The sequence below is a fragment of the Schistocerca gregaria genome, chromosome 3 (assembly GCF_023897955.1).
Source record: "Schistocerca gregaria isolate iqSchGreg1 chromosome 3, iqSchGreg1.2, whole genome shotgun sequence".
Lineage (NCBI taxonomy): Eukaryota > Metazoa > Arthropoda > Insecta > Orthoptera > Acrididae > Schistocerca > Schistocerca gregaria.
Genome location: NC_064922.1, coordinates 21,444,188 through 21,457,345, shown reverse-complemented (window position 1 = coordinate 21,457,345; position 13,158 = coordinate 21,444,188). Strand labels below are relative to the sequence as shown.

Below are 13,158 nucleotides of genomic sequence, written 5' to 3'. Positions count from 1 at the left end.
GGGCCACAACAAGTTTCCGCATCTCCATTGCACTTCGCATACTACGAAACGCTCCCCAAACTTGGCACTCACCCACGCAGCCGACTTTTCCGACTTTCCACGACGCTCACGCTAGTGACAGCATTATTTATAGTTCGACGTCGCGCCAAAGCGAATGAGCACATTTCGCCTACGGCTTAGGCCACCCTCCTAGTGTGGCTGCTCGGTGTCTGCAGGCAGCGAGGGGCTGCAAGCTTCCTGTGTTCGCACCTATGTCACCTGTGCTTGCTTGTCAGAGACAGACTATCGCAAAACATACAACTCACTCCATGAATTGATTGCTACGGCATCTGTTATCAGCAGTCACAACTAGCAACACCAGTAGCAGCCGACTGCACGCAAAGAATAGGAATGTGCAGTGCGATTTACGTGAACTCGGCGCAAGGCAGATCTTTCCGACATAGGCTTGAGAATCTTACGGGAACACTTGTGCTGTTTCTAAATTAAGTGTAGGCGTGGGAGGAGGGTGCTTCCCGCGTACTAATAACAGCACGCTTGCCAATTGTGGATGCTAATCATTCGCTTGCATCTTCCTAGACACATCTGCTGGCTGTGAATTATTCCACTTGCATGGCAAGGTGCGCATGTAGGTGTGTTAAAAATTCTGGAGGCACTGGGTATTGATCCCAGTACCTCTCGCATACTAAGCGAGCGCTCTACCATCAGAGCTACGCCCGCCCCCCCGAAGAAGATTGGTGCTACATACAGCCATATAGGCGACACAGACCCTTGCACTCCCATTATTCAGCAGACAAACACTACTCTCTATGTATCCGTTAGGGTGTCTTTCAGGTTTCGTGCATTCTGTATCGAATCGTAGTTGGCCACAATGAAAGTGGCACGTATAACGTCGAAAATAGAGTTCGGACACCGCTCTGAGTAAGACGAACGTGTTGTCCACCCTCTAGACTTCAATGAGGTTAAGCCGTGATACCTAAGACAGATCTGCACTCGATGACACCTCGATAACAGCCGGTCCCCACAGTTACATCTTGCTCTCCTTACGTCAGTATACATCATATCAGTCTGTGACGCTTGCTTTGCAACATCTTGCGTGCCTTTAGGTTCACCGCGACCAACACTTACCATGCACTGACCACAAAAAATGGAGGCGCCGCGGCTTGAACCCTGGACCTTTCACATGCGAAGCGAACGCTCTAAGAACTGAGCTACGCCCAATGCACGACGAAACTGCGCTATTCCCCATTCTTTGCAACTCTGATGCGCACGGACACCATGGTTGGTTGGTTTGTAGCGGTGAAGGGAGCAGAGTACAAAGGCGCGGACACGTTCATATACACAAAAGTTCCAAGTAGTTTCGATGCTCTGGTATTACAAATGCAAATTCCATCTGTTTTTAACGTCTTAAATTGAAAGAGCCGTCACAAATTGCTCCGTTTTCACTCCTTGTCGACAATCATACAGCACCTGAGGTAACAAACACATCTCGAGCCCCATTGTGCACTCCATTATTCCTGCCAACTCAGTGCCTCGCTCTTTACTACTGTGTACCAATCTTGTCGTCCAACTGCAAAACACTGGTCCACAACAAGTTTCCCCATCTCCATTGCACTTCGCATACTACGAAACGCTCCCCAAACTTGGCACGCACCCACGCAGCCGAATTTTCCGACTTTCCACGACGCTCACGCTAGTGACAGCATAATTTATAGTTCGACGTCGCGCCAAAGCGAATGACCACATTTCGCCTACGGCTTAGGCCGCCCTCCTAGTGTGGCTGCTCGGTGTCTGCAGGCAGCGAGGATCTGCAAGCTTCCTGTGTTCGCACCTATGTCACCTGTGCTTTCTTGTCAGAGACAGACTATCGCAAAACATACAACTCACTCCATGAATTGATTGCTACGGCATCTGTTATCAGCAGTCAAGACTAGCAACACCAGTAGCAGCCGACTGCACGCAAAGAATAGGAATGTGCAGTGGGATTTACGTGAACTCGGCGCAAGGCAGATCTTTCCGACATAGGCTTGAGAATCTTACGGGAACACTTGTACTGTTTCTAAATTAAGTGTAGGCGTTGGAGAAGGGTGCTTCCCGCGCACTAATAACAGCACGCTTGCCAATTGTGGATGCTAATCATTCGCTTGTATCTTCTAAATTAAGTGTAGGCATGGAAGTAGGGTGCTTCCCGCGCACTAATAACAGCACGCTTGCCAATTGTGGATGCTAAACATTCGCTTGCATCTTCCTAGACACATCTGCTGGCTGTGAATTATTCCACTTGCATGGCAAGGTGCGCATGTAGGTGTGTTAAAAATTCTGGGGGCACTGGGTATTGATACCAGTACCTCTCGCATACTTAGCGAGCGCTCTACCATCTGAGCTACGCCCGCCTCCCCGAAGAATAATGGTGCTACATACAGCCTTTAGACGACACAGACCCTTGAACTCCCACTATTCAGCAGACAAACACTACTCTCTATGTATCCGTTAGGGTGTCTTTCAGGTTTCGTGCATTCTGTATCGAATCGTAGTTGGCCACAATGAAAGTGGCACGTATAACGTCGAAAATAGAGTTCGGACACCGCTCTGAGTAAGACGAACGTGTTGTCCACCCTCAAGACTTTAATGAGGTTAAGCCGTGATACCTAAGACAGATCTGCACTCGATGACACCTCGATAACAGCCGGTCCCCACAGTTACATCTTGCTCTCCTTACGTCAGTATACATCATATCAGTCTGTGACGCTGGCTTTGCAACATCTTGCGTGCCTTTAGGTTCACCGCGACCAACACTTACCATGCACTGACCACAAAAAATGGAGGCGCCGCGGCTTGAACCCTAGACCTTTCACATGCGAAGCGAACGCTCTACCAACTGAGCTACGCCCCATGCACGACCATACTGCGCTATTCCCGATTCTTTGCAACTCTGATGCGCACGGACACGATGGTTGGTTGGTTTGTAGCGGTGAAGAGAGCAGAGTACAAAGGCGAGGACACGTTCATATACACAAAAGTTCCAAGTAGTTTCGATGCTCTGGTATTACAAATGCAAATTCCGTCTGTTTTTAACGTCTTAAATTGAAAGAGCCCTCACAAATTGCTCCGTTTTCACTCCTTGTCGACAATCATACAAAACCTGAGGTAACAAACACATCTCGAGCCCCATTGTGCACTCCATTATTCCTGCCAACTCAGTGCCTCGCTCTTTACTACTAAGTACCAATCTTGTCGTCCAACTGCAAAACACTGGGCCACAACAAGTTTCCGCATCTCCATTGCACTTCGCATACTACGAAACGCTTCCCAAACTTGGCACGCACCCACGCAGCCGACTTTTCCGACTTTCCACAACGCTCACGCTAGTGACAGCATTATTTATAGTTCGACGTCGCGCCAAAGCGAATGAGCACATTTCGCCCACGGCTTAGGCCACCCTCCTAGTGTGGCTGCTCGGTGTCTGCAGGCAGCGAGTGTCTGCAAGCTTCCTGTGTTCGCACCTATGCCACCTGTGCTTGCTTGTCAGAGACAGACTATCGCAAAACATACAACTCACTCCATGAATTGATTGCTACGGCATCTGTTATCAGCAGTCACAACTAGCAACACCAGTAGCAGCCGACTGCACGCAAAGAATAGGAATGTGCAGTGCGATTTACGTGAACTCGGCGCAAGGCAGATCTTTCCGACATAGGCTTGAGAATCTTACGGGAACACTTGTGCTGTTTCTAAATTAAGTGTAGGCGTGGGAGGAGGGTGCTTCCCGCGCACTAATAACAGCACGCTTGCCAATTGTGGATGCTAATCATTCGCTTGCATCTTCCTAGCCACATCTGCTGGTTGTGAATTATTCCACTTGCATGGCAAGGTGCGCATGTAGGTGTGTTAAAAATTCTGGAGGCACTGGGTATTGATCCCAGTACCTCTCGCATACTAAGCGAGCGCTCTACCATCAGAGCTACGCCCGCCCCCCCCCGAAGAAGATTGATGCTACATACAGCCATATAGACGACACAGACCCTTGCACTCCCATTATTCAGCAGACAAACACTACTTTCTATGTATCCGTTAGGGTGTCTATCAGGTTTCGTGCATTCTGTATCGAATCGTAGTTGGCCACAATGAAAGTGGCACGTATAACGTCGAAAATAGAGTTCGGACACCGCTCTGAGTAAGACGAACGTGTTGTCCACCCTCTAGACTTCAATGAGGTTAAGCCGTGATACCTAAGACAGATCTGCATTCGATGACACCTCGATAACAGCCGGTCCCCACAGTTACATCTTGCTCTCCTTACGTCAGTATACATCATATCAGTCTGTGACGCTTGCTTTGCAACATCTTGCGTGCCTTTAGGTTCGCCGCGACCAACACTTACCTTGCACTGACCACAAAAAAAGGAGGCGCCGCGGCTTGAACCCTGGACCTTTCACATGCGAAGCGAACGCTCTAAGAACTGAGCTACGCCCCATGCACGACCAAACTGCGCTATTCCCCATTCTTTGCAACTCTGATGCTCACGGACACGATGGTTGGTTGGTTTGTAGCGGTGAAGGGAGCAGAGTACAAAGGCGCGGACACATTCATATACACAAAAGTTCCAAGTAGTTTCGATGCTCTGGTATTACAAATGCAAATTCCATCTGTTTTTAACGTCTTAAATTGAAAGAGCCGTCACAAATTGCTCCGTTTTCACTCCTTGTCGACAATCATACAGCACCTGAGGTAACAAACACATCTCGAGCCCCATTGTGCACTCCATTATTCCTGCCAACTCAGTGCCTCGCTCTTTACTACTGTGTACCAATCTTGTCGTCCAACTGCAAAACACTGGGCCACAACAAGTTTCCCCATCTCCATTGCACTTCGCATACTACGAAACGCTCACCAAACTTGTCACGCACCCACGCAGCCGAATTTTCCGACTTTCCACGACGCTCACGCTAGTGACAGCATAATTTATAGTTCGACGTCGCGCCAAAGCGAATGACCACATTTCGCCTACGGCTTAGGCCGCCCTCCTAGTGTGGCTGCTCGGTGTCTGCAGGCAGCGAGGGTCTGCAAGCTTCCTGTGATCGCACCTATGTCACCTGTGCTTTCTTGTCAGAGACAGACTATCGCAAAACATACAACTCACTCCATGAATTGATTGCTACGGCATCTGTTATCAGCAGTCACAACTAGCAACACCAGTAGCAGCCGACTGCACGCAAAGAATAGGAATGTGCAGTGGGTTTTACGTGAACTCGGCGCAAGGCAGATCTTTCCGACATAGGCTTGAGAATCTTACGGGAACACTTGTACTGTTTCTAAATTAAGTGTAGGCGTTGGAGGAGGGTGCTTCCCGCGCACTAATAACAGCACGCTTGCCAATTGTGGATGCTAATCATTCGCTTGTATCTTCTAAATTAAGTGTAGGCATGGAAGTAGGGTGCTTCCCGCGCACTAATAACAGCACGCTTGCCAATTGTGGATGCTAATCATTCGCTTGCATCTTCCTAGACACATCTGCTGGCTGTGAATTATTCCACTTGCATGGCAAGGTGCGCATGTAGGTGTGTTAAAAATTCTGGGGGCACTGGGTATTGATCCCAGTACCTCTCGCATACTTAGCGAGCGCTCTACCATCTGAGCTACGCCCGCCTCCCCGAAGAATAATGGTGCTACATACAGCCTTTAGACGACACAGACCCTTGAACTCCCACTATTCAGCAGACAAACACTACTCTCTATGTATCCGTTAGGGTGTCTTTCAGGTTTCGTGCATTCTGTATCGAATCGTAGTTGGCCACAATGAAAGTGGCACGTATAACGTCGAAAATAGAGTTCGGACACCGCTCTGAGTAAGACGAACGTGTTGTCCACCCTCAAGACTTTAATGAGGTTAAGCCGTGATACCTAAGACAGATCTGCACTCGATGACACCTCGATAACAGCCGGTCCCCACAGTTACATCTTGCTCTCCTTACGTCAGTATACATCATATCAGTCTGTGACGCTGGCTTTGCAACATCTTGCGTGCCTTTAGGTTCACCGCGACCAACACTTACCATGCACTGACCACAAAAAATGGAGGCGCCGCGGCTTGAACCCTGGACCTTTCACATGCGAAGCGAACGCTCTACCAACTGAGCTACGCCCCATGCACGACCATACTGCGCTATTCCCGATTCTTTGCAACTCTGATGCGCACGGACACGATGGTTGGTTGGTTTGTAGCGGTGAAGAGAGCAGAGTACAAAGGCGCGGACACGTTCATATACACAAAAGTTCCAAGTAGTTTCGATGCTCTGGTATTACAAATGCAAATTCCGTCTGTTTTTAACGTCTTAAATTGAAAGAGCCGTCACAAATTGCTCCGTTTTCACTCCTTGTCGACAATCATACAGCACCTGAGGTAACAAACACATCTCGAGCCCCATTGTGCACTCCATTATTCCTGCCAACTCAGTGCCTCGCTCTTTACTACTGAGTACCAATCTTGTCGTCCAACTGCAAAACACTGGGCCACAACAAGTTTCCGCATCTCCATTGCACTTCGCATACTACGAAACGCTCCCCAAACTTGGCACGCACCCACGCAGCCGACTTTTCCGACTTTCCACGACGCTCACGCTAGTGACAGCATTATTTATAGTTCGACGTCGCGCCAAAGCGAATGAGCACATTTCGCCTACGGCTTAGGCCACCCTCCTAGTGTGGCTGCTCGGTGTCTGCAGGCAGCGAGTGTCTGCAAGCTTCCTGTGTTCGCACCTATGCCACCTGTGCTTGCTTGTCAGAGACAGACTATCGCAAAACATACAACTCACTCCATGAATTGATTGCTACGGCATCTGTTATCAGCAGTCACAACTAGCAACACCAGTAGCAGCCGACTGCCCGCTAAGAATAGGAATGTGCAGTGCGATTTCCTTGAACTCGGCGCAAGGCAGATCTTTCCGACATAGGCTTGAGAATCTTACGGGAACACTTGTGCTGTTTCTAAATTAAGTGTAGGCGTGGGAGGAGGGTGCTTCCCGCGCACTAATAACAGCACGCTTGCCAATTGTGGATGCTAATCATTCGCTTGCATCTTCCTAGCCACATCTGCTGGCTGTGAATTATTCCACTTGCATGGCAAGGTGCGCATGTAGGTGTGTTAAAAATTCTGGAGGCACTGGGTATTGATCCCAGTACCTCTCGCATACTAAGCGAGCGCTCTACCATCAGAGCTACGCCCGCCCCCCCCCCCCCGAAGAAGATTGGTGCTACATACAGCCATATAGACGACACAGACCCTTGCACTCCCATTATTCAGCAGACAAACACTACTTTCTATGTATCCGTTAGGGTGTCTATCAGGTTTCGTGCATTCTGTATCGAATCGTAGTTGGCCACAATGAAAGTGGCACGTATAACGTCGAAAATAGAGTTCGGACACCGCTCTGAGTAAGACGAACGTGTTGTCCACCCTCTAGACTTCAATGAGGTTAAGCCGTGATACCTAAGACAGATCTGCATTCGATGACACCTCGATAACAGCCGGTCCCCACAGTTACATCTTGCTCTCCTTACGTCAGTATACATCATATCAGTCTGTGACGCTTGCTTTGCAACATCTTGCGTGCCTTTAGGTTCGCCGCGACCAACACTTACCTTGCACTGACCACAAAAAAAGGAGGCGCCGCGGCTTGAACCCTGGACCTTTCACATGCGAAGCGAACGCTCTAAGAACTGGGCTACGCCCCATGCACGACCAAACTGCGCTATTCCCCATTCTTTGCAACTCTGATGCTCACGGACACGATGGTTGGTTGGTTTGTAGCGGTGAAGGGAGCAGAGTACAAAGGCGCGGACACATTCATATACACAAAAGTTCCAAGTAGTTTCGATGCTCTGGTATTACAAATGCAAATTCCATCTGTTTTTAACGTCTTAAATTGAAAGAGCCGTCACAAATTGCTCCGTTGTCACTCCTTGTGGACAATCATACAGCACCCTAGGTAACAAACACATCTCGAGCCCCATTGTGCACTCCATTATTCCTGCCAACTCAGTGCCTCGCTCTTTACTACTGTGTACCAATCTTGTCGTCCAACTGCAAAACACTGGGCCACAACAAGTTTCCGCATCTCCATTGCACTTCGCATACTACGAAACGCTCCCCAAACTTGGCACTCACCCACGCAGCCGACTTGTCCGACTTTCCACGACGCTCACGCTAGTGACAGCATTATTTATAGTTCGACGTCGCGCCAAAGCGAATGAGCACATTTCGCCTACGGCTTAGGCCACCCTCCTAGTGTGGCTGCTCGGTGTCTGCAGGCAGCGAGGGTCTGCAAGCTTCCTGTGTTCGCACCTATGTCACCTGTACTATCGCAAAACATACAACTCACTCCATGAATTGATTGCTACGGCATCTGTTATCAGCAGTCACAACTACCAACACCAGTAGCAGCCGACTGCACGTTAAGAATAGGAATGTGCAGTGCGATTTACGTGAACTCGGCGCAAGGCAGATCTTTCCGACATAGGCTTGAGAATCTTACGGGAACACTTGTACTGTTTCTAAATTAAGTGTAGGCGTGGGAGGAGGGTGCTTCCCGCGCACTAATAACAGCACGCTTGCCAATTGTGGATGCTAATCATTCTCTTGCATCTTCCTAGACACATCTGCTGGCTGTGAATTATTCCACTTGCATGGCAAGGTGCGCATGTAGGTGTGTTAAAAATTCTGGAGGCACTGGGAATTGATCCCAGTACCTCTCGCATACTAAGCGAGCGCTCTACCATCAGAGCTACGCCCGCCCCCCCGAAGAAGAATGGTGCTACATACAGCCATATAGACGACACAGACCCTTGCACTCCCATTATTCAGCAGACAAACACTACTCTCTATGTATCCGTTAGGGTGTCTTTCAGGTTTCGTGCATTCTGTATCGAATCGTAGTTGGCCACAATGAAAGTGGCACGTATAACGTCGAAAATAGAGTTCGGACACCGCTCTGAGTAAGACGAACGTGTTGTCCACCCTCTAGACTTCAATGAGGTTAAGCCGTGATACCTAAGACAGATCCGCACTCGATGACACCTCGATAACAGCCGGTCCCCACAGTTACATCTTGCTCTCCTTACGTCAGTATACATCATATCAGTCTGTGACGCTTGCTTTGCAACATCTTGCGTGCCTTTAGGTTCACCGCGACCAACACTTACCATGCACTGACCACAAAAAATGGAGGCGCCGCGGCTTGAACCCTGGACCTTTCACATGCGAAGCGAACGCTCTAAGAACTGAGCTACGCCCCATGCACGACGAAACTGCGCTATTCCCCATTCTTTTCAACTCTGATGCGCACGGACACCATGGTTGGTTGGTTTGTAGCGGTGAAGGGAGCAGAGTACAAAGGCGCGGACACGTTCATATACACAAAAGTTCCAAGTAGTTTCGATGCTCTGGTATTACAAATGCAAATTCCATCTGTTTTTAACGTCTTAAATTGAAAGAGCCGTCACAAATTGCTCCGTTTTCACTCCTTGTCGACAATCATACAGCACCTGAGGTAACAAACACATCTCGAGCCCCATAGTGCACTCCATTATTCCTGCCAACTCAGTGCCTCGTTCTTTACTACTGTGTACCAATCTTGTCGTCCAACTGCAAAACACTGGGCCACAACAAGTTTCCGCATCTCCATTGCACTTCGCATACTACGAAACGCTATCCAAACTTGGCACTCACCCACGCAGCCGACTTTTCCGACTTTCCACGACGCTCACGCTAGTGACAGCATTATTTATAGTTCGACGTCGCGCCAAAGCGAATGAGCACATTTCGTCTACGGCTTAGGCCGCCCTCCTAGTGTGGCTGCTCGGTGTCTGCAGGCAGCGAGGATCTGCAAGCTTCCTGTGTTCGCAACTATGTCACCTGTGCTTGCTTGTCGGAGACAGACTATCGCAAAACATACAACTCACTCCATGAATTGATTGCTACGGCATCTGTTATCAGCAGTCACAACTAGCAACACCAGTAGCAGCCGACTGCACGCTAAGAATAGGAATGTGCAGTGCGATTTACGTGAACTCGGCGCAAGGCTGATCTTTCCGACATAGGCTTGAGAATGTTACGGGAACACTTGTACTGTTTCTAAATTAAGTGTAGGCGTGGGAGGAGGGTGCTTCCCGCGCACTAATAACAGCACGCTTGCCAATTGTGGATGCTAATCATTCTCTTGCATCTTCCTAGACACATCTGCTGGCTGTGAATTATTCCACTTGCATGGCAAGGTGCGCATGTAGGTGTGTTAAAAATTCTGGAGGCACTGGGAATTGATCCCAGTACCTCTCGCATACTAAGCGAGCGCTCTACCATCTGAGCTACGCCCGCCCCCCGAAGACTAATGGTGCTTCATACAGCCATATAGACGACACAGACCCTTGCACTCCCATTATTCAGCAGACAAACACTACTCTCTATGTATCCGTTAGGGTGTCTTTCAGGTTTCGTGCATTCTGTGTCGAATCGTAGTTGGCCACAATGAAAGTGGCACGTATAACGTCGAAAATAGAGTTCGGACACCGCTCTGAGTAAGACGAACGTGTTGTCCACCCTCTAGACTTCAATGAGGTTAAGCCGTGATACCTAAGACAGATCTGCACTCGATGACACCTCGATAACAGCCGGTCCCCACACTTACATTTTGCTCTCCTTACGTCAGTATACATCATATCAGTCTGTGACGCTGGCTTTGCAACATCTTGCGTGCCTTTAGGTTCGCCGCGACCAACACTTACCATGCACTGACCACAAAAAATGGAGGCGCCGCGGCTTGAACCCTGGACCTTTCACATGCGAAGCGAACGCTCTAAGAACTGAGCTACGCCCCAAGCACGACGAAACTGCGCTATTCCCCATTCTTTGCAACTCTGATGCGCACGGACACCATGGTTGGTTGGTTTGTAGCGGTGAAGGGAGCAGAGTACAAAGGCGCGGACACGTTCATATACACAAAAGTTCCAAGTAGTTTCGATGCTCTGGTATTACAAATGCAAATTCCATCTGTTTTTAACGTCTTAAATTGAAAGAGCCTTCACAAATTGCTCCGTTTTCACTCCTTGTGGACAATCATACAGCACCTGAGGTAACAAACACATCTCGAGCCCCATTGTGCACTCCATTATTCCTGCCAACTCAGTGCCTCGTTCTTTACTACTGTGTACCAATCTTGTCGTCCAACTGCAAAACACTGGGCCACAACAAGTTTCCGCATCTCCATTGCACTTCGCATACTACGAAACGCTATCCAAACTTTTCACTCACCCACGCAGCCGACTTTTCCGACTTTCCACGACGCTTACGCTAGTGACAGCATTATTTATAGTTCGACGTCGCGCCAAAGCGAATGAGCACATTTCGCCTACGGCTTAGGCCACCCTCCTAGTGTGGCTGCTCGGTGTCTGCAGGCAGCGAGGGTCTGCAAGCTTCCTGTGTTCGCACCTATGTCACCTGTGCTTGCTTGTCAGAGACAGACTATCGCAAAACATACAACTCACTCCATGAATTGATTGCTACGGTATCTGTTATCAGCAGTCACAACTAGCAACACCAGTAGCAGCCGACTGCACGCAAAGAATAGGAATGTGCAGTGCGATTTACGTGAACTCGGCGCAAGGCAGATCTTTCCGACATAGGCTTGAGAATCTTACGGGAACACTTGTACTGTTTCTAAATTAAGTGTAGGCGTGGGAGGAGGGTGCTTCCCGCGCACTAATAACAGCACGCTTGCCAATTGTGGATGCTAATCATTCGCTTGTATCTTCCTAGACACATCTGCTGGCTGTGAATTATTCCACTTGCGTGGCAAGGTGCGCATGTAGGTGTGTTAAAAATTCTGGAAGCACTGGGTATTGATCCCAGTACCTCTCGCATACTAAGCGAGCGCTCTACCATCTTCTTTTTTTTTATTTTTTTTTTTTTTGCCTCCCTTCTCCCCACACAGCCCATCCATTCGCTCTCCTTTTATGCCTTCTTCGGCGAGCTTCTATGCTATATCGACTGATTTTTTTTTCAAATTTACTGTGACAGTTAGGGAAATGAAATGATGTTTGGCTTCTTCGCCATGTGAGGCTTCTCCTCCGTAGAACTGAAAATTGAAAAATTAAGGCTTCTTGGGAATTAATAAATTGTCACTCTTGCTTCATACTGAAAAAAATTAAACAAAAATAGAAAGATTGTAACTGAGGAACACGTGCAAGAAGCTTCCACTGCATTGTGTGCAACGAAACCACCTTCCGATATTACCGAGATCCTGGAAAATCATCATAGATGAAAGTAGTTGCTGGAGATATGGGGTTCATCCAGCAGTAAGTGTGAAGCCGCAGTGCCGTTTCGGGGTTCTGTCCGAGGCCTTCACGGCTACCGTAGCGGCCCTGGGGCACACGAAGTCCCCACCGTACTTCACCCTCAACAGCGATCCCCTACTTTGGCCTGTGACTACATTTTTCGTAGACGAGGGCTATTAAGATGTTTATCCAATCCCTTGTCTCTGAAACAGAATGTGTAACATGTTACCAAAAGTTTTTTTGTGGTCCCTGCGCGTACATATCTGATAATATTTTGCTCGTTCGTATAATTCGTATTCTAAAACACGGTCATTGCCGTGTTCAGATATAACGTAATGTACATAATTGCCAAACAACCACAACACAGCATTGGTTTTCTGGACAGGGAAGAAAACACCATCGGGGAAGAGTAATTTTTCAACATTGATCTCAGTACTAACAGTTCTGGTTACAAAAGGCTACCCGCCGTTGGAGTCCCCTCCATATTTCGGCGTATCCGCCACAGAGAAAGCGGTGGATCAATGTGTCAACTGCGTCACATCGGGTGCACACAATCGTGTCACTAAGACCAATGGAGTGCAACTTTTCGTTAGTGGAAACTACGTTATTAACAACTCGGTACCAGGTTGCCTGAATGTCGGAAGACAGTTCACGATTACTAATATTTTTCCAAATTCTTTTCCAGTCTTTGTCGGGATATCTGCACTCCATTTTGTTGACATGTTCTTTCGTTGTTATGAGTTCCATTAATTTCCTGCAATTCCTTGATTGTGGATTCGTGACAATACTGTCCATGTAGCTAATCTCTAAAAAGAACTGGCGAATATATTTCAATTT

General features: G+C 48.4%; 1 non-coding gene across 1 annotated transcript; it reads right to left on the bottom strand.

Annotated features, from left to right (window-relative positions):
- Nucleotides 1–10,293: 10,293 nt before the first annotated feature.
- Nucleotides 10,294–10,367, bottom strand: Trnat-agu (transfer RNA threonine (anticodon AGU)). Its single transcript has one exon. It is a non-coding gene; the product is annotated as a tRNA-Thr (tRNA).
- Nucleotides 10,368–13,158: the final 2,791 nt, after the last annotated feature.